General features: G+C 41.9%; 1 protein-coding gene across 8 annotated transcripts in view; it reads right to left on the minus strand.

Moving 5' to 3' along the window:
- Nucleotides 1–24,294, minus strand: part of LOC115572684 (nuclear receptor coactivator 2-like) — a 53,455-nt gene extending 29,161 nt beyond the window's left edge. For 3 of the 8 annotated variants that reach the window (XM_030403034.1, XM_030403037.1, XM_030403029.1), the window contains exons 1-2: nucleotides 24,117–24,293; nucleotides 14,073–14,138 (exon numbers count right to left, since the gene is read on the minus strand). The gene's annotated coding sequence lies outside the window, so the exon portion shown is untranslated. Of the gene's footprint in view, nucleotides 1–12,317; nucleotides 12,576–14,072; nucleotides 14,139–22,379; nucleotides 22,466–22,578; nucleotides 22,683–22,854; nucleotides 23,810–24,116 lie in introns of those variants that run through there. The other 5 variants (XM_030403032.1, XM_030403031.1, XM_030403033.1 and 2 more) reach the window with 5 other exon arrangements.

Below are 24,294 nucleotides of genomic sequence, written 5' to 3' on the forward strand. Positions count from 1 at the left end.
TCATAATTGAATAATAAACGTATCGTTGCAGCTCGAGTCCTGATCAGCCTCTTTATTGAAATGTAAAAAAAAGCCCACGAGGATGCTTTTAAGCTGGACGCTCCGGCTCCGTGCAGCACGGTGGAAATTAAAAACCTCAACTTTGACGTTGGAAAGTGTCCTTATCTCTCCGACAGCATTATTAACTGCGGTTATAAACAGACAAGAGTTAATGTGCTTCAGATGTACACGACCTGTTTGATGGTGCTTAATCAAACAGGGGGTGTGCTCATGACTCATGTAGACAATGTATCTGTGTAATGTGCCTGCAGGCAATATGTGGGAGGCCCAGTGGGAATACAGTAGGTGTCAATAATTACTTTCAGTTAGAAACAGCTAATTTATGCAGGCATTCACACGGATATACGTGAACATTTTGAGCAAATAAGTTCAAATTGTCATGATAGTGTTTACTAGATCCTGTACGTGCTGCGTGAGACTGAAGAGAAGTAAAGTATAGGGGAGGTGGAAAGAAGATGAAACACCCTTTGGCAGGGAAAGTTGCACCATATGGTCGCCTCATGCTGCGAGACCTTCTAACAAGACACTGATGACAAAACTCGTCTTGTTGGCCCAACACTGCGTTTGTCTTTGTGGGATTTAACGGCCCACTTTCAGCATGTCTGCATCACTCTTACTGACAGAAAGAGCACTGTCATGTGAACTCCTGGGTGTTTGTGTTCACAGCACGTTCTGACACTATCCGCTGGATTTCTATTATCACTTTTCTGACGCTAATTGTTAATTAAGATGTGGTTTTTTTGCTCTCTACATTATCTCCATTATGGCATTTTTTGACTGGTGATGAGATGATTTTTGCACAAGAGCTGGAAGAAATACAAAAACAGCATTAAGTGCTTCCACTAAAAACAGCAGCAGATTCAGTGTCAGTCGTCCGACAAGGTTGAAATCGACACTTGCAGTTATTTGGACTCTAATTAAGTCAATAATGCTGCTGTCGGTCGGATCAATAACTGTGGCAGTCAGTTATGGTAAGTTTAGGGCTGCTTAATACATATTGTGATGATTATTATAGATAATTCGACATTACTCACAATTAGGAATGATTCTTTTTACATCACAGTTTATTCTTTAGACTGCAAAAACTATTAAAATCACAATATGTAGTCCACGACATCCCAACAGATCTACAGTTCATCACCTCCGCTCGAGAGAGTCATGTTTTCACCCACGTCTGTTTGTTCGTTGGTTGGTTTGTCGGCGGAGTTGTACAAAAACTACTGAGTGGATTTCCACGAAATTGAGATGGAGGATGGATCTCTGCCCAGAATAGACCCAATTAACTTTTTCTAAGAAAAAAAAACCAACAAAAAAACAGGCGTATTAAGGCGGCTGGTGTCTATTAGCGAGTATAAATGGGGACTGTTGCAGCTTCTGCAATTTTAATATTGCACATTGCACAACTGAAATTTGAACAAACCAATTTGGGAAATATTTTTGATTAACTGTGCAGCTCAAATACAGCTTAAAAAAATTAGTTTGTAGCCATAATCGTGTCTTCTGATGAAGCTTAAACATGATGATTTCCTCAAACAAGCTGATTAACCTGCCAAGGGACTACAGACGAAAATTAGCTTTCTTGCTAACTCTGGCATATTTACATTTTGAGTGTAAACTGAAAATGTCAACTGATGTGCATTGTCCCTTTTAAATAAACAAATAAGAAAAAAAAAGTAGGTGATGAGAAGATTTTAAAAGAAAATAAAGATAATTGGAAATATTATTTTATATTGTGCTGCTGAATGTGACATATTGTTAATTACAGTGCGTATACGATCATACACACAGAGCAGCCGTTAATGCAGGGAGAAGCGGTGCTCGTCAGGACGGTGGGCCTTTAAGGCCCTTCAACAGGCCAACACATCACCTGACTGTTACATAACAGCCGGTCTGTGGGGCTGATACAGAGCAGATGAAGGCAGGAAAGAGGGATAAGGGAGAGAGAAAACAAGAGGGAGGGATAGGGAGGGAGAAAACAAAGGAGATGAGAGAGAAGTGAAGGAAAAAAATGATGGATAGAGGAAGGGAAATGTAGAAGAGGTAGAAGAGGAAAGCACAGCAGAACGGAGGGGAGGCAAAGGATGAAACGGGTGGAGAATAACTATCGGTGCATATGTGCTGAGTGCAAATGTGAAGTAAGACAAATGGGTGTGGATGGGGGTGAAAGGAGGAGGAAAATGGGTAGAGGGGCATCTGTTGCTCTACATAATGTGGCCTGAGGAGAGAGGAGAGAGGAGGAGAGGAGAGGAGGAGAATATGGCCTAATTACACCACGAGAGGAGAGGAGAGGAGCTGCTCACTGAAACAGGCATCAGTGTGATTGTATTAATCCTTTCGATATTATATAGAAAGAAATATCCATGTCTTTTTTGATTATCAAGCAGACGTAGGTGCCAAAACTGTAAAAGTATCAATATGATCAATCCACAAAGAAATGCACACGGAACATATTCACAAAATGTGTCTTCAAGACAGAACGTCAAGATACAGCAGGCAGGCCTCGAGTCACAGGCATGATTTTTCTAGAAAATGAGCTTATTATCAGAACTTTAAGTAGGAAAAAACAAATAAAATCACTGTAAGCACACAGTGTCAGACATGTAAAAACTCAATGTGTTGTCATGACTGACAGCAGGTTGTTATTGGTATCATGAAAAAGGTGATGTGGTCATCGTGTTGACTCAAACTAACATCATCATCATCATCGCGAGCACGACTGGGTGACCTCAGAAGTTGATGAAAGCCTTACTGAAGGTGTACACACACACACACACACTCACACACACACGCACACACACACACACACACACACACACACACACACACACACACACACTCACTTAAAGCCGCTGAACTAATTTAAACATTTCAATCACTGTCTGAAGATCCACATGTGCCCACTTTTCACAAATGCATACCAGACAGAGGAGGCATATGGCTTTGTGATCTCACAAACACACACACACACACACACACACACAAACAAGCACACAATGAATTAACACTAATGTAGCCTGCGACAAAAGCCTTTGCCCCCGTTCAGCCCGATACTAATGCAATCAGAGGAGCCGAGAGCTTCACAAAGTGAAGCCATTTAAAAACAATTTGAGCCGGAGAGAGGAGACGAGGCCAGAGGGTCAAAGCAGCCATTAAAGAATTAAAGCTGGAGATCGATCACAGGCTGCTTAAGGGGACTCCGTCTCCAATAGAAACCATCGCTCCGCAGTTTCTTTGTTTTGAGTTTCTTAAAAAAACTCTGGTGGCCGGGCGAGGCTTTCACAGGTGTGTTTGTGTTCTGTTTAATTGATCAATTGTTTTAAAAAAAGGAGGGAAAAGGTTTAAACTGGGTGTTAATTATTAGAAACACAACCACAAATCAACCACAATCTAACAAACAAGACCATCTGCTCATTTGTTTGCAGTCATGCTAACCTGTACAAACTTTAAATATTGAAATTAAACACCACCTAATAAATGCTGATCCAGAATTATACTTTGCTTGCTGTGAAAGCCTGCAGTCAGTCTAGGGGGACTGGTTTTCCTATATTGGTTCAGGTGTGTTATCATTTATTTAAATACAAACGGTCTTTCTGGTCTGTTCAGCTTTCAAGGAACATCCCTTGAAACACACTTCCTGGTATGTTACAGGTGACAGGGATGAAGGGAGGTGTCAGGTTACAGCCAGATGGAGGTCAGGTGGGGAGAGAGAGAGAGAGATGGAAACACAGCGGTGCAACCTATTTAACAGTAAATATGATTGTCTGCTGAAATTAAAAAATAATAATGAAATAGCACACAAAAGCACAGGGACGGATTTTTAATACGGTCCAGATAATAACAACAACAGTTCTGTACAATACTGACTGGCTGTGAAGCTGAATAAATGGTTGGCAGGATGTGACAATCACCATTTGCATGAGAGGCCTACCCTGACAAAATGATAGTTGTCATGGAAGTAAAGCACACTATGGGTTGTTATTAAAGTAATGAGTCATCGTCAGGCATTAGCCTGCAGAATAATTGAGGTTTTGAGCATGTAACAAAAAAAACAACTGACCACGCAGTCTTATGTAATGACTGACAGCACAGAATTAAACCTAATGTGTTTTCACAGGGATGGTGGAAAACTTACTCTTTACTGTAATAACGGCTTTGTCACCTTTTACTTTTAGGGGCATTAAATGTATAATGTCAGAGTTATTATCCCCAGAATCGTCCATCAGTTACTGTTTTCACTGCATGTTAAGACAATCCAGCTAGAAACATGCGGTCCTGAATTATTAAAGGGATATTCCGTTGTAAGTTTAATCCATGGTCTAACTCACCATGAAACTGTGTTAGACTCCCTCTCGAGAGATCAAGTTAGCAGACCGCTAATTTACGGAGTTTTATCAACCTCAGAAACGACCGCACGACAACAATACACTGCAGTAAATGGATCCAAATATAAACCGCCACCAAAAAGCCACAAATAATGCTCAGAACAGCACCAAACTTCAGCAACAGTACAAATAGGGTCTCAGCACATAGTCCGGGGCATCTAACCTCCGCTAGCTTAGCTGGATTTCTACTGAAAAGCTAAAAACAGATTTCAACTCTCCTCCATCAGCTTCCGGGTCGGGGAAGTCCCGACGCGACGATTACCGAGTGCGGTTAGAAATGCTCAATTCCGTTCTTTTCCCTGTCCGCTCTCGATAGTAACTGTTATAAACTGGCAGGTAAGACACATATGAACTTTGATTGCTTTTCCATGGAGTCATAATCATACATTTTCATCCATGAGCCGCGGAACTCTACTGCACTCGGTAATCGACTCGTCGGGACTTCCCCGCACCCGGAAGCTGATGGAGGAGAGTTGTAACTCTGTTTTTAGCTTCTCAATAGACTTCCGTAGCTAAGCTAGCGGAGGTTAGATGCCTCGGAATATGTGCTGAGACCCTATTTGTACTGTTGCTGAAGTTTGGTGCTGTTCTGAGCATTATTTGTGGCTTTTTGGTGGCGGTTTATATTTGGATCCATTTACTGCAGTGTATTGTTGTCGTGCGGTCGTTTCTGAGGTTGATAAAACTCCGTAAATTAGCGGTCTGCTAACTTGATCTCTCGAGAGGGAGTCTAACACAGTTTCACGGTGATTTAGACCATGGATTAAACTTACACCGGAATATCCCTTTAAGAAAATCCAGCTAGAAACATGCGGTCCTGAATCATTAACCCCTTCAGGTTGGTGCATTTTTTAAATAATCGCTGATGTTGTCAGGAGAATTACATCCAGCAGCATTGTACCTGTCCACGGATCAGCTTTTCACCGCCTGAAAACAATGCACGGCTCACAACATAAACCTAGCTTCATTATTTCATACTTTATTTTAATCTTTTGTGTCTATTTATTTTCTTATTACCTATGTATCTCCTCAGTCTTCCTCAGAAATCAACCACACAGGCTGACTGTAAAAGCAGCTAATTAGAAATCCATATTTACATTTCTTGTTAGGTAGCAACCTTTATTGACTTTAGTAATTATTACTGCAGTAAAGGAAGCAACGGTGGTTGCTTAATGAGTGTGTTCACCACCAGTCGAGCTAGTTTGACCGCAGGATCATTTGTGTTTATTCACCCCGAACAACCAGATTACTTTACTGTACATTAGCCGTAAGCTAGTGAGCAACACCACACACACCGAGGGCGTGCATGTGTGTGTGTGTGTGTGTGTGTGTGTGTGTGTTTGAATTTAGGTCAGTTCTCAGTAAACTCAGCTCTCACCGGAGATCCTGGTTCTCCCTCTTCTTTTTCTCCTCTCCTCTCTGTAATATTAGGCTCGTGAAATAAAGTACATTTCCTCCCGCAGCTCCAGTCAGCAGTCAACATAACAGAACATAAAACACCCGACAATGCAGATCACTGCTGCAGTCAGGTTGATAAACGGGAGGGAAGATAAACCAACTTTTTTTTAATCGCAACACACAATATCCCGGAAAAGTATTTTGTTTTTTAAGATAGCGACAGAAGTTACGTAGGTAAATAACGTTATTATTTTTACCCAAACGTCAATGTTTCCCTAAACCAAACCAGCACATTTTCTTGCATAACCGAAACCAAACTGCAAGAAAACAATTAAGCTCCAGTTGTTGCTGGTACACTGCAACGGTCTTGTTTTGGGCATAAGGATGAGAAAATGTATAAAACAATCTGACTGAACATTTTACATTAATATATAAGAATACAATCTTCAGTGAGGGTTTAGAAGCCGACACAGCTTCTTTTTAAGCGGTCACAAGCCGAAATATTCTGGAACAAATGTAAAATTCCTGAGACAATATATACGACGGTGATGCAAAGCTGATACCCAGAGCGTTCTCTGTTTTCATCAAGAAAAAGTCTTCTGTTAGAAAACAGTGGAACAAGATAATAAAAAGGAGGATCATGTTTAGCACGGGGAGGATGTAAACATGACTTGTTTGACGGCGGTGAATGAGAGGTGGGACGCTCCCCACGTTGATGTCTAAGCCTCGGTCTAAGCCAGCAAACCCTCCCATCACACACGCACATAAAGTAGATTTAATACCCTGCTGAGGCTGGATTAAGCACAGAGGCTTCTCCCACACTGAAGGGCCTGCATCATATGCACGGTGGGTTTGCTTGTTTGTGTGCGAGTGCATCGCTTGTGCGTCGGCGTGTCCACGTCAATACGTCCAATCTCTTTATGTGCATCTCTGCTGTTTAGTGCCACGGTGATGCTGCTCTGAGCCGGTGGCTTTATGGTCTGTGGTTTACCGCCTGTTGCTGGGGACAACAAGCATTTTGTTGATCTAGCTCACTTCATATCTCTGGGCTGAATCAGAGACAATAACATCTATACATCACGGTAACTTCATCTTGAAAAGACGGTACTTCCTAGCTTTTCATTTTACAAGGACTACTGTCACAAAACTTGTATTTAAAAAGTTCGACAGTGGAGGGAAACTTGTACAGGTGCTTCTGTTGACACCCTGAGGCTCATTAGAGCAAACCATGTTAGACTTCTGATGAAACATTTGACTAAACTAACAGTAAAAAGAGCACAAATATGAATAACAAGTTAGACTACAAAGAACAAGGCACTCCTCCACAAACTTCTGCCAACAAGGAACGATTCTCCATCTTGGTGTTTGGGCTGAACACATTATCGAAACTGATTACTCACTCTTGAGACGGTCAAGACTGCATCTCCATTAAGTTCGTAATTACAGCTAATCAAAGTGAGTCCATCTAATTTTATCAGAATTCATTAATCATGCTGGTAGTCAGACAGGTGAGTTCCAAATAAAGACACACCGGCTCAGGGAAGTCCTTTGTAAGTTGTGAACACGTTCAAAATAAGTACGTTTCGGTATACAGAAGACGAAGACGATATCTTTCAAGACAGTGTTACAAACATATGTGCTTTTTGACTGTTTTCTGACTGTTTTCTTACTTTGAGACTAGTTGAATAGTCTGGGTTCGAAATTTTTTGCCTTAAGAACATCCCTAGAAGTTAACTTGACTCCTCTTTCATCAAGCTTTTCTCTAGAGTCTAAATGAATCCTGTGACAGCCTTGAACGTCCAAGATGTCAACTTTTAAGAAACCAAGATATACTGCCTTTCATATTCAACCAAACAACGGAAGAATAATGCGTCCAATGGATCCAAAGTTGATTTTATGGCCTTTAAGATAAAACCTCCATGCTGTGACCTGAACGTACCTCATCTATTCTTATTTTACTTCCCAACGCCAGTGTTGCAATTGGATGTATGTGTGTGTGTTCAGCCCTCTGCAAGTGAGATAAGGGCTAAACTGATATGCTGCACAAAGCCCTGAAAAAAAAAAACTGTTACAACCAAAAATAGATCATTAAAGATTAGCTATTTCGTTGCCTGTATTTGGAGCTTAATTGGAATTTATGTGGCTGACATTAATACACTGGATATGGGGTAACGATTTAGGTCCCTGATTACGTCACTCGACCATCCAACAACCAATGAACGTCGAGTCTGAAGACCAGATCGTTGTATCCAGCAGCATCTTTCTCCTTCACCAGCTGTCTGTTATCAAAACTATACTAACTAATAAATCAGGTATCAGCCCGTTATTCACAACCAACTCAACGAATACAGTGAATATTGTTTAATTACTATTTTCAAGGACATATTTCACCATATTTATCATCTGTATATGAAAGATTTAAGTAACGTTTCTGTATCGATAGCCGAAACCACATAATTTTTACCACCATTTTTAGAGTAATGATTTGCTGGTAACTCCCTAAAAGACATTTCACATTCCACTTTCATGTTTTTAGATGGGGATTTTGACAGGTGGTCAACCAATTTACGTCTAAAAGCCACCTGGCAGCCTGGTGTTTTTTTTGTTTTTTGTTGAATTGTCGTCAAAGTTTCCGTGGACTCCTGACACCGGTGTGCTGAAATGGAAAGCAAACGCCTTTCTGTATGCTGTGAAACGAGTGGCTGTAAAAGTTCAAGCTGTACACATTAACCCACTTCAACTGATGCCCTTTATACTGGCTAACCAGCTTCTCCGCCACGCCCTTTCCTGCCTCAACAAATATAGACTAATTGGTATTTGAATAATACGACAAGTAAAAGTGATGTGTCGTAACAATTCAGGGTTATCTGAGTACAAATTCTAATGCCATAGAATCTCAGTTGTTTGATTTAAGGCTGATCTCAGGCAAGTTCTGTGCAGAAACTCATGCAACAAGCATCGAAATCAAGAGAGACAAAAGATGTTATGACTTTAAATAAGCAGTTTCTGGACATCTTGTTTACAGGCGGCTCCGCCAGCAGCTGCTCATTACTCTGCATGTGCAGCTTCATGTAATGTGAGAGCCCGATCGATTATAGAGCGGAATCAATAACATTGAACATGCTTGCCCAGTTGCTAACTCAATTGTGAACACACACACACACACACACACACACACACACACACACACTTACACACACACACTTACACAAAGAGATACACAATGCCAATATCCGACATTTGAAAAAACACACACCAAAGGCAATATCCCATGTGCACCAATTTGCACAAGCGAGACTAACAGTCATTCTCTCTGTCACACACACACACACACACACACACACACACACACACACACACACACACACACCATGATTGTGTTACCCTGGAGCAACATTTTAAATTAAGTCAAACTAGCAGAGTAACAAACACTTAACATTGTTAAGCACAATATATGTGCCAATATTTATTTACTTTTTGTGGCTTTTGATCAGAATCTGTGAAATTGTTGCTGATAAATGGAGCCAATAATATGAAGCGAATGTGCGTTCATTGTCTTAGCAAATGTCGCATCAACACAAAAGAAGAGGATGAAGAAGACCGAATGCAAAAAGACTTTTGCGGACAGAGCCCTCTCGGACTTCAGTCGAACATACCATGAATATTAGAATTGGCCTAAATGACTCAAGTAACATTTTAATAATACGTTTTTATTTTGTTTTTTTTAGTCGGTAATGGGAAAAACTACAAAGTCACATCCGTATTGCAATAAATTGTGGGTAATTGAATCAGACAAGTCCCAAAGGACTCTCTGGAAGTCTGCAGAAAGTCTGCTTTAGAGCCCTTGAATTAAATTAATTGTGGGTTTGGACAGCCTTTACAGGAAGGTGCCAGCAAAGTCTGCAAGTCTGCAAGAGCTGTGAGGTCCAGACATTTGGATGCAGCTGAAGAAAAAGATAAAAAAGAAGAAGAAGAAGAAGTGCAGCACGCTTTTGTTGCACTCATGGATTCAAACTGCTGCATCTGAGCAGAGCTACGCATGTGGACGAGTTTTAACAAATCAAATGTTATCACAAATCATGTTATCAAATTATCGGTTAACTTACTGGTAGAGAACAAGACAACCGAAGCAGCTAATTATAGGTATACTACTTAAAAACACAAAGAACCATGTGAATCTGACGGAGCTGAAAGCTGACAACAGCAGAGAAAAAAACATTTGTGTCCAAATTTGGTGCAGAGGTCGAACTCTGGACCCTTGAACGTGCAAAGTTTTCCAATATGCATGCATGAGGCGGTCAGGCTGTCAGAGTGAAGCCTGTACAGACAGAGAGCGAGAGGCTTTGTTTACTGTCACTGACACTTGCTCTCTCATCATGCCCTGTGTGGCAGCTGAAGTGCTGTGCCACATACAACATCCGACATTCGGGCCAAATCGAGCTTCATTTCTCAGAAAATCATTACAAACGAAGGAGAGAAATTCCCAAGAATTCATAGTGGGGGTGTGACCGTACGGTAAGCTATTAATCAGGTCAGGACACAGGATGGGTTGATACACTCAGGATAGATTTGGTAAAATGTGACAGCAGATGATTCTCTGTGACATTTTACAGATGGATCCGGAAAACTAAATCAACCATCACATTTAAATTCCCTCTGAGGATGAGAAGCCATGATAACACTGCGCTGTGCGACACTGTGCGGGCCAATATTGCTAAATTAAATTTCACTTGTGATAATAAATGATATCAAATCCATAAAAACACAAAACCGATTGAATACAACGCAGCTTCATCTGATATGACGGTTTAACTGACCGGAGATGAAGCAGAGGGTTGACATCTTTTTCATTGTCAAATTCAAGCACTTTCAAGGTGCATTTTCAAGCACTTCCAGGAAGCTACATCTGTGGTAAATTACATATTTATATACATTTATATCAAAATAATAACTTCCACTATTACGTTACTCATTATGTCAGATTAAACCAGATGTTCTTGTGCTGTAAACATCAAAATTATGTTTCACCAACCACCTTGTGTCACCTTTAGATTTATTCAATCAGTTTTAAGGACTTTATTATAAGTTCATAAGGTTCTCAAGGATTTCCAACACCCGTTATACTCCTGGTAAGTTAACTGACAGGACGAGTGACGCATCTTTAATATATGTGCAACCCAAAACGAAAGCAAAAACACTTGGGCCTACTGCTGCTGGAGTTTTACATTGTTCTACTGGCCTGGAGGTTAAACTCCACAGTCCACCCACTGATTGACTTATCTGCTGTTGTAGCAAGTGCGAGTGTGAAAATTAACATACAGTTACGGCTGAGTGGCTTCATACAACTCTCCTGTTGGTGCAGTGTGCATATGAAAGACTCCATACTGGAAAATACCTCAGACAATGTTGCTCGGTACCTCCAAAAACAGCAGATCCAGTCATCACTTGTCATGAAGAGGAGCCACAACATCGGTTTGTTGTTCCTTTCATGTCATGTTTTTCATTTGGAAACGAAACATTCAGTCAGCCTTTCTTATGACAAAAGGCTCATTAGTATTAACTTCTGGAAACGTACCGTCCTGTGTAAGAAAACCGTTACTCACACAAAACTAACACCTTTTCGTATTTTTGTCGCCATGAAACTTCGGTTCACCAACTCGCTTCGGAAAAGTTGCGAGGATGTTGCCGGTCTACTGACGATGGCCCCCCCCCCTGAATTAGCGGCCGTGCATGAAGTGAACCTGCTGCTTTCTGAATGACTGTTCACAACAGTTGTTATTGAAGCAAACTGTGTAAACAGTGGGCTGGTTACACCTCAGGTGACAGAGCAGCTACAGGCCTGCTGACTGTGCACTCTGTCAGTGTGTGCGTGTGTGTCAGAGTGAGGCCAGTCATTCATAACCACTCCCCCCACAACACACACACACACACACACATGCACACACGCACACACAGTGTCAAAACCCACAATAATACATGATAGCTCAAAGTCCAAGCCTGACTACGACACTGTGAGCATCAAACTGCTGCTCATTTTGTCTATTTCCTACAAAAACGTGATATTCTAACTATCATTAAACAACTTCAGATGTGTCATATAGCTTCATATAATCAACAAAAAGTTATCCTGAAAGTATAATCACCTAGAGAGGAGATAACACAGAGTTTCAAGTTCACCAGTATTCATAATTAAAAGCCATGAGTCATCAGAACAACAGCTCAACTATTTTCATTCAAAACTGACTGACAGGTACTTCAACACAGGGACTCACTACTCAATCTAAGTTATTATGATTATTAATTAAGGTTTGCTTCAAATTGGGCTGGCAGAAATATTCAATTACAACTCAAAGTTGCTTAAACAACTGGATCAATAAAGTAAATGTAGCTCAAAATAAAAAATGGTAAACTAAAGATGAAATATGCACTGTGCCTTTAAATCTGTAGAATAGAGTCAGAGTGCTGATAGCCACTTACCTCTGCTTTGGCTAAACCAGTCCATAACCAGTCCAGAGCCGGCTGACCATCCCATGCCGGGTGGGCGGACACACTGGTTACCACACCATACACACAGTCACACACCACACAGACACACACTCTTTTTGTATTTCCCCCTATTTTCTCTGTGCGATTACCTCCGTTTGTGTGTGTGTCATCTGTGCCTAATGACAGCTGACAAACTACATGCCACAAATCCTCTCTCTCTCTCTCTCTCTCTCCCTCTCTCTCTGTCCCCTCCCCCATCATGTAGACACACACACACATACACACACACATAGACACACACTCCTCCCTGTCTCCTCCCACAACACACACACACACACACACACACACACACGCATACACACACTCCTCCCTCCTATTAGCCAATGTGCTGAAAAAAACCTCCCTCTCTCTCACACACACAGCCTTTCTAGATACTGAATGATTTACATGACCTGTTGTTCTTACATTTTGCTCTCACATTACATTCTGTGGTAGTGCAGCACTCAAGTGTCATTTCCTTTTAATTTTTTTAACGCAGATATTGATGCTTATATTCGAACTTGTGAAAAATAAGCTGAATATTTTGAAAAATATATATATTTATTACCAGTTCCCAGCACAATGTCCAGAATAAAAATGTAAAATAGGGTCAATTAACATTTACATTTCTTGTATACGTGCTGAATTTCAGGCTGGAAGGTGGAGGCAAGAGTAGAGTATAGAGATAAGAGTATATTAAGAGTATTTTAAGCTAAAACATGATCATTCTGTCACCCTAACCAAGTGTTTTACTGTGCCTGAATCTAACGAGGCCGTAAGTACAGGATAAAACTAAATAAAATGTCAAATTGGACCTAAAGAAGAATAAAGTTTGCAGCATGAGGAAATGGACAGTTTCAACATATCAATCCCCGTTTTTGAAAATGAGCTTCACACAAAGTGAGAAGGCAGAAACACGAGTGAAAGTGAGAGAGACAGAGAAGGAGAAAGAGACGGGTAATTTCAAAAATGACAAAAGCTGTGAACGCTGGTGGGAGCAGCTGTTCTTCACAGGTCGCGCACACACACACACACACACACACACACACACAGCTAGCCCGTGTACTCACACAAACACACAACATTTGTTGCCGTTAGCTGACTCACTTAAAAAGGCGCACACACACACACACACACACACAGAAACATCTTCCTTCTCTTTCACTTTCCATGTTGTCATGCCAGGGCGTCCATGTTTGCTTTATGAGCCCGTTGTAATTACTGGCACCTTTGATCTGACCTCACTTCTTATTTATGATATTTACTAAGACATATCACACTTAAATTCAAATTCACACAAGTTGGCTCATCAACTTGTGTGAATTTGAATATAAGTGTGGTGCTGTGCAGTAAAACATTTGTACATATGTTATCATGTCGGTTGCCAAGTTATTCTGAATGTTGGATTTTATATTCTATATTATATCAAACACATTTAAGTTTTACACATTTAAAAAAATCTTCGTCATTGACCTGGAAATGACCTACGACCTTTTCCATAACATTAATTTGGGGTCATGACCTCAACTTATTCACTACATCTGTGAAATAAAAAGCTTAACTTAACTTTAACACCAAAGTATTTGAGATTTGTTTGTGTGGTTTTACAGAGCTGCTAATCCACTTTGTGATCGTGATCCATAAAGATAACCAATATATCAAACTGGCACATTCATATAATTATCATAATCAAATGTGCTGACTCACCTTATATGCAGAACATCTTGGGTAGACCTCCACAAAGGGTTACCTTGTGACATCATTCAGTCCTCTCTGTGAGACACATCAAACAAGAAGAATGATGAAATGTTAAAACAAATAATACAGATATTTGGTCTTTCAGTTGTGAAAGAACGAACAGAATCGATGCAGCAGAGGTCGAGATATCAGCACTTTTCAGGCCTCTTTAAATGCTGCATCCTAGACTTCCTGTGATACAATTCAACAGAAGACTTTCATCCACAATGTCCATGTAAAGATGTTTGTACATACTTAGTTTATATGTCAGGCTTTCTGTTTACTCTCTAACGCCCATCTGAAATAACCCTGGTCACATTCTCGCAAACTGTTGTCACAGGCTGAGCAATACTTCCCAAGAACAGCAAACTAACTTTGGTCCGTAAAAATTGGCGGACTTTCCCTTTAATGTTGAATGTATAACGAGAAAATGCTAAAGTGGATGAATCATGCTCGGTTTCCAGTATCGAGGCATTCTTGAGCGAGCGCCTCACCGCGGGAGTCGATCCGTCATCAAGTACGACTCTGGGCCACACCCGGGATCAAATGTATGTAAGTGAGAGTTTCATAAGTAACGCTGAAGAGATTCTACAGGTTAAAATCATTCGGCAGAATTTCACCTCAAACATCGACGAGTGGTAACGCTGGAAGTCTCGCTCTTGCCCACAATAACAAGAAAACCCGCTGCTTTTCCGAGACACTGACCCTTCCTGGGAGGACGATTCAGAGAGTTTTGAGGCCTTTTACACACTGTGAGGTTGACCCGGCCCATGCGGTGCTGGTCCAGGTTCATCGAGTTCCCACTGGCTTCGGGTTCACATTCGCAAACATCCTATTTTACAAAAACCATTTGTCTTGAATGCCTGAGCTGGAAAGTATGTACGTTCAACTTTTATTTTCACGTCGCTGACGAACTGGGTCTCCGCTGAAAAGTCAGATCGCATTTCTTTGATGCTGTGCCCTCGAGCAAAGACGGCGAGCGTCTACCTGCTCGCTGGGTGTCAGTCAGTCCCTCTGCAGTCCCGACTTGTTTTATGTAATTGAGCGAAAACCCATCTCTTCAGGAATTATCACGCATCACATGCTCTCCTCAGTGAATCACATCCTCTCTCCCACCACTTCCCTCTTCATGTAACACAGATTTCTTGTAAGAAAGGTTACTATGACTCTGACCCTAATTATTGCTATTTCTGGTTTGTCGCGTGGACTTTTTGGAAGTCAGATCTTCAGATAAATACCTTTTCCTGAAGTCTGCAAAGTGACATTTAACATATCAAGAGTGATCTTCTCATTCAGTCTAATGAACTAAAAACGGGTCCCACATTTATCTTGAGGCTCTCACTGTTGATGAGGTTCTCAAGACGTTAGCATAGATGCTACACATCTGCACTGTATTTGGTTGGAAACATAGCTACAATAAATTGATAACGATACACTGATGTCAAAATGCAAGATGTCAAACTTGAAGTGTATTGATCTGATGTATTTGTGCGGTGCAGTGGTGAGTCTTTACCGTGAACCACGGCAGAAGAGAGTGACCTGCTGAATCGTAGCAGCTAATAAGGTGCCATCTTTAATGTGCTCGTTAGCGCAGCGTGTGTCGGCGTGATGGGACGGGAGGCAGGACTGTAATCAAGAGCACCAAATGAAAAGTAGTAAAAGAAGAAGTGAGTTTTTTTTTTGTTCAGCTGCCAAATCCGAAACATCTGCTGGCTCTTCCCCCTGCTGTGCGTGTTGTTACTCAGTGTGTGTGTGCGTGTGTGCACATGTGTGTGTGTGTGTGTGTGTGTGCACATGTGTGTGTATGTGTGTGTGTAGGGGTGAGACAGCCGCCCTCTCAGTCAGTTGGACACAGCGGACTCAAACCACACAACACTTCACCATGCACCTGCCACCAATGAGAGATAGCCTCATATGTGTACATGTGTCAGAGTGTGTGTGTGTGTGTGTGTGTGTGTGTGTGTGCGCGTGTGTGTGCACATGTGTGTGTGCACATGTGTGTGTGTGTGTGTGTGTAGGGGTGAGACAGCCGCCCTCTCAGTCAGTTGGACACAGCGGACTCAAACCACACAACACTTCACCATGCACCTGCCACCAATGAGAGATAGCCGCATATGTGTACATGTGTCAGAGTGTGTGTGTGTGTGTGTGTGTGTGTGTGTGTGAGTGTGTGTGTGTGTGTGTGGGAGGGATGGACAGCTGATCTATACCCAACTGCTTTGTGAATTGCACAAGCAAGCACAGATGCAACTACAAATGTTTTGTTTTTCTCCCTGCACACACAATGAGAGAACGAGGCCGTGATTCAGCTCAGTTTGTGCGTTTGAAAGCTGTAACTTTTTTCTGCGCTGCATTCCCCAGATAGAGACGTTCCTTCATTGGGACTCGGATATTCTTTGGTGAAACGGGGTTGTGCTCAATCAAAGCACCCTTCAATGAGGACAGCTCAGAACAGGCTTCTTGTGTTTGACAGTTAAAGCTAAAAGTGGGGGAGGGAAATGCAAATAACTTAATTACTGTCCCTCAAGGGAGTTTGTTGCGTGATCAAGTCAAACCGAAAAACAATTAGCCGGCCGCTCTTGCAGTCACAAACAATGTCAACGGGATTTTTTTTTTTAATTAATTGGGGTTTTGTAGATCTCTGTTTCAGAGGAGCTACTTCTCTCTTTTACCCTTGGCGTCATCATGTCAGAGTCGATGTTTGATTGACAGCAGGATGAGCCATTAAAGAGGCATGGAGAGAAGAAGTAAACAAACTCGTCTTGTTAGCGTCGATACTGACAGCTAAGGACCACACCAGCATCTAAACTAGCCAATATAGAGGAACTTTTTTAACACAGCTGCTTAGCTAAATTAGCTATCTAGCAGTGCGGTTTCCTGCACTGTCAGCAAGAAGAGGAGCAGGACAAGACATTAGGTTTGTTGTGGATTGTTTGTTGAAAATGAGATGTTAGCTAGAAAGCTAATGTGGGTTGTTGATGTGCGTGGCAAGCTGCTGTCTCAGCCTGTTCTCACTCTGATGCATCAAATACGGCAGCTTGGTCAGCAGCCCAAAGCGTCACACAACGGCACTAAAGGTACCTTATAGAAACATTTCTGGAGGTGCTCCTCTTGGGGAGCAAAATAAAGGAAGAGACAAGACTGCACGGGGGAATGGTTGGGTCTCCAATCAAGGCTTCCATCCTGTAGACTCGAGTTCGACTTCCGTGTTTAACAAACGTTGAAGTTTGAAGCTTATGATCACTGACTAAAGCTGCCATATTGAATGATTTTATCACCTACATATAGAGAAGTTTATCGGTTCCTAGATCAAGAAGTTGCCGCCATCAACTGCATGGGGGTTGTATCCCTCCGTGCACTCGTAAGGTTGCTGTTCATGAGCTACAGTGTTGAATAACTAACAGAATATATCATAAAGAATATAAATGTCATAGTGAAGCTCACCTCTGACCTCTCTGATAGGAAATGTCTTTGTCATTTTATCAGTTTGGACATCTGCGCTAATAATTTTGTCATAATGAGTAATGACCACAAATGTGTGTTTGTGAGGTCACAGTGACCTTTTACCTCTCACCATCAGAATCTAATCAGTTCATCTTCGAGTCCGAGCGAATGTTTGTTCCAAATCTGATAACATTTCCTGAAGGCGTTCTATAGTATAAAGTGGACTTCCACCAGCTTTGTCCTTACAAAGAGGGAGCAAAAACGCACACAAATTCGCACAGAGACGGTCTTAGTCATGATTCATGTTTGAAACCTAAATTGCGCTATTGGTGACGGAGAGTTTCACTGTAAATTATGTGCATATGAGGAACTGAGATAGAACTTGTATAGTCACACTGCATACACACACACACACACACACACACACACACACATAAATGCACAGTCTTTATAAGACACAATGAGAGAGAAGAGTAAGAGAGCCACAGAAAGTCAATGAGAGACACACAGAGAGACGGCCTACTTCCTGACTGTGATTAATTTGTGTTACCAAGCAGCTCGATGGTAACACAAGAGATCCGCAGCTAGACTGAAGCGCAGAGCTGGTTTACTGTACGACCACAGAACAGACGCTGACCGCTGTTTCATAATCCCCACCGAAATCAAGAAGTGTAACAGCATTCATGCTTCGTCTGAAAAACAACACATCCGTCGTCTAATTTTTCATGACAGTGTTCGATTCGTTACGCTAAGGAAGTCTCTTTTCCCAGACAGGACATCGCGCCGAGTGTGATCTCTGCATTGGTGGTTTTTTGGACACGTCTGTCCTGTGTGCCTCTCTTATGTTTACCAATCAGTCTTACAACAAAGGAGCATTTGCAATAGGAAGCAGTGACACATTTAGAAACCACTAAAGAAAAGCCAAGAAGAAATCATAGAAGAAATGAGGAAACAGAAATCAGTTTCATTCGGGTGTAAACAAACCACTACATCTGTGAAATGACGTGGAAAAACTGGTTTGATCAATGTAAACGGACGGGACGATGACAAGAATTAATTTCTCTACGCTCTGCGGGAAGAAACGCTCAAACTCCAGGCAGAAAAACGAGATTTGGAAGGTGTGTGTGTGTGTGTGTGTTCACTCATCTGTCAGCCTCACTTCTCTGTGACCTAACAACCTTCTCAGTCTTCTAGTGAAACATGTCTGCTGAAAAACTCCTCAAAAAATTACAATAAGAGTGATTCAACGATTAGCCTGGCTTTTATTCAAACAAGCGTGCTTTATCCTCAAACACCTCACAGCATGCAGCCTCCAGATGTGTGATGCTGGAATCAAAACACAACAAACACGCTTGTTTCGGTCTCAAAGCCGCTCTGACTGGATCTGAGAAAAAAGAGAAGTTGTCTGCAGACTGAAGTTGAAATTCTTTAGTGGATATCCTGATGCAAAATATGTAAACTTAATGGATTGAGTAAAATTTGCATACTGAGTTTTCGGTGATTCTGACTGTCTGAAAATGGGACAAGCATAACTTTTAGACTCTCCAAATTAAGGATTTCCGTGAATTTTGGCTGCAATAACCACAACAACGCCTCTCTGACTTGCGCACTTCCCTCGCTGTCTTCTTAGAAACAACGTCCTGCAGCCAAAATGCAGTGACCAAAACCACAATTAGCTCTGGCCACGGCCTGCGTTTGTTTGCAAAAGCTTGTTATGCTATTAGCTTGTATTATCTGGCTAAAGGACTGTGGACTCCCCCTCTCTCTCTCTCTCTCTCACTCAGCTCTGCTGTCACAGCGCTGGAGAATTACAGCCACCGTCAAGTCCAGCTAACCAAATTAGCACTTGTTATGCAACCTGCCAGACTTGGCTCCTAGGTCTGCTGCTTCAACCCTGCACAGCTTTCATTACAGCTTGTACATGGGAAGGACCTGCTGACTGCTGCAAAGCTGACTGCATGTCATGTAAGGTTAAAGTCATGAGAAGACATGCAAAAGAAGCTTAATATAATGCTGCTTTTCAGAGAATTAGTCATGTCGAGTCACGTGTTCAAACTTTCTGCAAGGAAAACTACAACACGACATCCCGGAGAGTCACAATTCAACGCAACAGAGTGAAGTCAAGTTTCTGTGAGAGGAAGCTGGAATTGTAAATCATCTGATGAGCCGTTGATTCGAGCAGTGCAGCTGATTTTCTATAATACTTCACGACTAGTCTGAAACACAGCACCGCTTTGAGTTGATCGTATCTGATCTATGACTAGTCCATGATACTGAGGCGCCAAGGAGCAGCGGCAGGCTCTGAGGCCAATTGGACAGAGTGCTGTGGACAGGTGTTTTTCTAATAGGATCAATGTTGTTTGTCGAAGGCGACAGCTACACACTATTGTGCAGACCGGAAACTACTGCTGCGACTAACGATCATCACCACTGACGATTATTTTCAAGATGAATCGTTGTATCGAGTCTATAAAATGTTCACCACGATTTCCCAGATGCCCAGGGTGACGTCTCTCAGACTGGGAACAACTCCAATCAACTATATCTGGTGCTACTTAATTCCAAGTCTTCAGATTTCTTTCATATATGTTGACTAAACCGCATTACTTGTGAAAACTGATATAATGTGTCACACACCAGCTGGTACATGTGTGTGTGTGCTTATATATCCTGTCACTGCAGGTGCAATCTATTATTTAACAACTGACCAGGATCAACAGGATCAACCTACAACACCTCAGAGGTCCTTCAGCTCTGCTCAGTTCAGCATTTACAGACAAAAACTTGTTGAAACGGCTTTTAGCAACACCTGCAACACCTACACATACTGTACATCTTGCCATCACCCTGTATGTGGCACGTGCTGGCATATTTTGCACTCTGCATCATATTCTGTTATATGAAACTCTCACTTTCCCTTCACATTTTTTTTTTTTGTGTGTTTCTGATATATCTGAAGTGAGTGCACACACCTTTCAAGGTGTAGCTACATCTCATTCTGCATCACCTTGTCTACTACAAGCGCGACTGCTGCTTTTGAAGTGAGAGCGCTCCTCTCCTCGTCTGACTGGCTTTGAAGACCCAACAGACTCGGGGAAGATGAGATAAAACCTCTGTGCTTTGTTCGGTGCCTCTTGTGTGCTTTACGTTGCGACTGGAGATCAACAAATAGCTTTATCTGAAAGGAAGGAAAGCCTCGAGGCAAATCATAACAAACTTCGCAAAACCACTAGAATATTTGGCAGAGGTTTAAAAAACAACGTTGAGTGTTAAGACTATGAAATTATGCAAATTACCCAAATGAATGTGCTGCACATGGAATATCTGTACTGCACTTCATATATATATTCTAAGCACATCCTCAAATTAAATTTTGCTGAGTGTATATTATAGTAATTATAGACTCCGGGCGCTACAGGAGGCTGTCGGAGGAGTCATGACATGGCTGTGCATGTGTGTGTTGTCTGTGTGGTGCTGGTTAATTAGAGCACTTGGTCCCAGGAGGATCAGACCTGGAAGACGACTGTCTCTGCTACGTGACAGAAGGCCAGGTGGCAGAGTGTGTGTGTGTGTGTGTGTGTGTGTGTGTGTTTGAGTGTGTGTGTGATAAACTGGTGGCAGTGAGAAGAGCCGGACGTCAACAAACACAGTAGAGAAGCACACACACACACACACACCAATGGCAATCAATTTCCAATCAGATTGAGAGGGACGATGTGAAGTTGGGAAAAGATCATCCTACTTTTCGTCTTCTTTTATATTTGCAGCCAATTAGACGCTTCACATCACGCACAACCACTTTGCAGGTGTCGATAAAGACCCATGTAATCACTCATCTTATCTGATCACTTTATGTAGCGTCCATGTTAACAGTTACGATTAAAAAAAAAATACTGTCCGTGTAACCCACAGCCATTGTGCCACTACCTTCGTGTCCGTCTATCTGATTCCCGTGATTACTATGAGTACGATTCAATTCCCACATGAAGGCATTGGTTATTTAAACAGAAACAGGAAATAGCACAACACAGCAAGAATTTGATGGTTTAAAAAAGACATGCACATGTGTTTCTTTAGCATGGATTTGCTTGCTGAGGATAAGACCTGGTGGAAAACCTGCTGTGGAGAAGTGCACAGTCAAGCCTCTGCCCTTCCTCCTCCTCCTCCTCCTCCTCCCCCTCTGTCTGCTGCTGTTGTCATTGGTCAGGGTATTATTTGAGCCCTCACGTGGTTCAGTGAATTCAAGCCACTAAGAATCCCTCACTGGGCAGGCTTCCAATCTCATGTTAAGATCTTGGTCTTAAATACATTCCTGCACTCTTGCTGCAGCTCTATAAGTTAGTTTTGGCACTGAAAAGGTGTTGAAGCACACTGGCATTTAACACTACGCTGGTACATTAAAGTGGAGTTAATACTTAGTACTCTAATAGAAAAAAAGAAGCGTGCACAATGTTTGTTTCATGTTGCTGAACTGGGGAAACTGAAAAAAGCAACACAGACTACAGAAATCAGCTCTCAGAGATGGACCAGACAACCCCGGCACACATGTTGCAATCCTTTACAAAGTTCACTTTGGGGTGCGGGAAAGAGCAAATAAGCTTTAAAAGGGCCAAAAAAACCATGAGTCCAGCCCTCAAAGATAACAAAACCAGAGGAGTCCGATGGCACCAGTCACGTAGGCAAACTTACAGGTTCTCTACAGAAACATACCAGCACAACAGCAAACACAGACAAACCAGCACCACTGCAAATAAAGACAAATTCCTGACGCTGCGCTGGCAAAGGACTCCCTGACTGTTAGACAATAAGGTTTGAGATGCATTGTACTCCTACCCTATTCTTTTAAACTTGAACAGCACGTTAAGTCACAGTCCTGCAGCTCCTCCCATGCCATGCTGCTTTCAAGTCCAAAAAGAGACCTGCATAGAGGAGAGCCAAGTGTTCAGCAGGAAGTGGGAGATATTTCAGAGTGCATATTTTCCGGGATCCATTGTATATCATTGGTTGTTTGACACTGTTTACTACTACTGACCTGAAAAAAATGTATATATTATGCATCACTTCTCATCACTGGCCAGGGCATAGTCAAGCTTATTGAGATTAACAGGACGAGGGGCGGAAGCTGGCTGATTCACTCTTCAAAATATAAGCATAAATAAAAAAAATTAATAAACGCAAAAAAATATACCAAAATCACTGAAGTGAAATATTGTTATAATGACTCCTGGTTTCTTGTATATAGCTGCTATTAATTTGGCTGCAACTCAATAAACAATCCTGTGATATTGCATTTATTTTGACGTTCTACCTGTTCTGTCATAGACAACTGTACTCTCATTAAAGAGGTTTCTTCAGTCCTAGAGGAAGAAGAAAGTCTCTTGGATGAGAAGTGAAACGTCTTGAAGAAACCGAAACGAGTCCAGTTCTTTATGATACAGCACTTCAAACCGACACGACCTGGCACATTTATTTTGAAGGTTCCTCTTTAGCAGCGTTGACACAACAACCACAACAACAGGCGAGGTGCTAGTAAGCTGGAAATAACACATTTCCGCCCCGGATAATGAATCAAAATGTAATGACAAATACAAGTAAATCTAAGGAAAAAAGCTAAATTCAAAAAAATAAAATAAAAATGTATTCGTTTTATTTTGAGACCAACAAAACCGGAAACGCCCGGCTATGCTAACCACTCTTGACGGTGGAGTTGATTGAGGAAGTCCGAGCAATATCAACCGCGAATAAGTCAAATATTTCACCGTGAAACGACTCTGTGTTCACCCCAATCACATAAACACGTATAAAATCAACAGAGCCTTTCATTTTGGGGTCTTGACATCCGACTTTGACGACAGCACAAAGCGAAAAAACGACCCGAAGTTAAGCTAACGTATTCGGGGGGTTCAGGACTCTCGTAAGCCCCGCAGTTTTGTCGCTTCTCTGTCAGGAAGGTGGCTTTTAACATCTAACTGTCAAAGTTAAACAGCAAAGTCCTGTTTCAGGACGAGCACTTATCACACGATGTTTGAACACGTTAAACAAACACCAGCACACCAGCCTTTACTTCTTTTTATTTGTTGTGTGCTTCCCAACGCAGACTTTTAAACAGATAACCCGACAGAAAGTAGCATTTTTATCCGTTTAGCTAGCGAGATTTCCTTTTCTTTCTTTTTGTTTTGTGTTGAGCTAACAGCCCGGTTATGTGCTGATAGCTGTCAGTCTCCCGTGTGTACACCCGCTAAAAGAGGATAATTAAAATGAAAAAAAAAAAACACCGTGGAAACAACCTGCACGATAAATACCGGTCGACTCTAGCGTAATTTCCCGGACTCAACTCCTTTAACCCTTGCGATATATGTTCCTGAACGCCACACAAGTGTCATAACGGTCACGTCGCGAGGCTATTTAAGAGGAAATAAACGCCGCGTAAAAGTGCGATAACCTCGGTACAAACTGTCACTTCACACCAGACTACAGGAGAGAAAGCGTTTAATTTTTAGAGGGTGGAGGTGGGATTGAAGGAGTCTAACGGGAAGGAAGGAGGGGGGACATGACAGAGAGGAAACTTACCTGAGAGTTGACAAGAAGAAGAAGAAGAAGAAGAAGCTGAGGGTGCGTGTCGTCGCTCTGTCGGTAAGGTGTCGGTCAGCAGCGGGACGGAGCGGCAGTGGCGTCCAGAGCCGGGGCCGCCATGTTCCTCTGGCTCAGAGGCTCCTCGGCTGTTTATCTTTACCAGTAGACCCCCCCG

Source organism: Sparus aurata, chromosome 21 (genome assembly GCF_900880675.1).
Source record: "Sparus aurata chromosome 21, fSpaAur1.1, whole genome shotgun sequence".
In the NCBI taxonomy this organism is placed as follows: domain Eukaryota; kingdom Metazoa; phylum Chordata; class Actinopteri; order Spariformes; family Sparidae; genus Sparus; species Sparus aurata.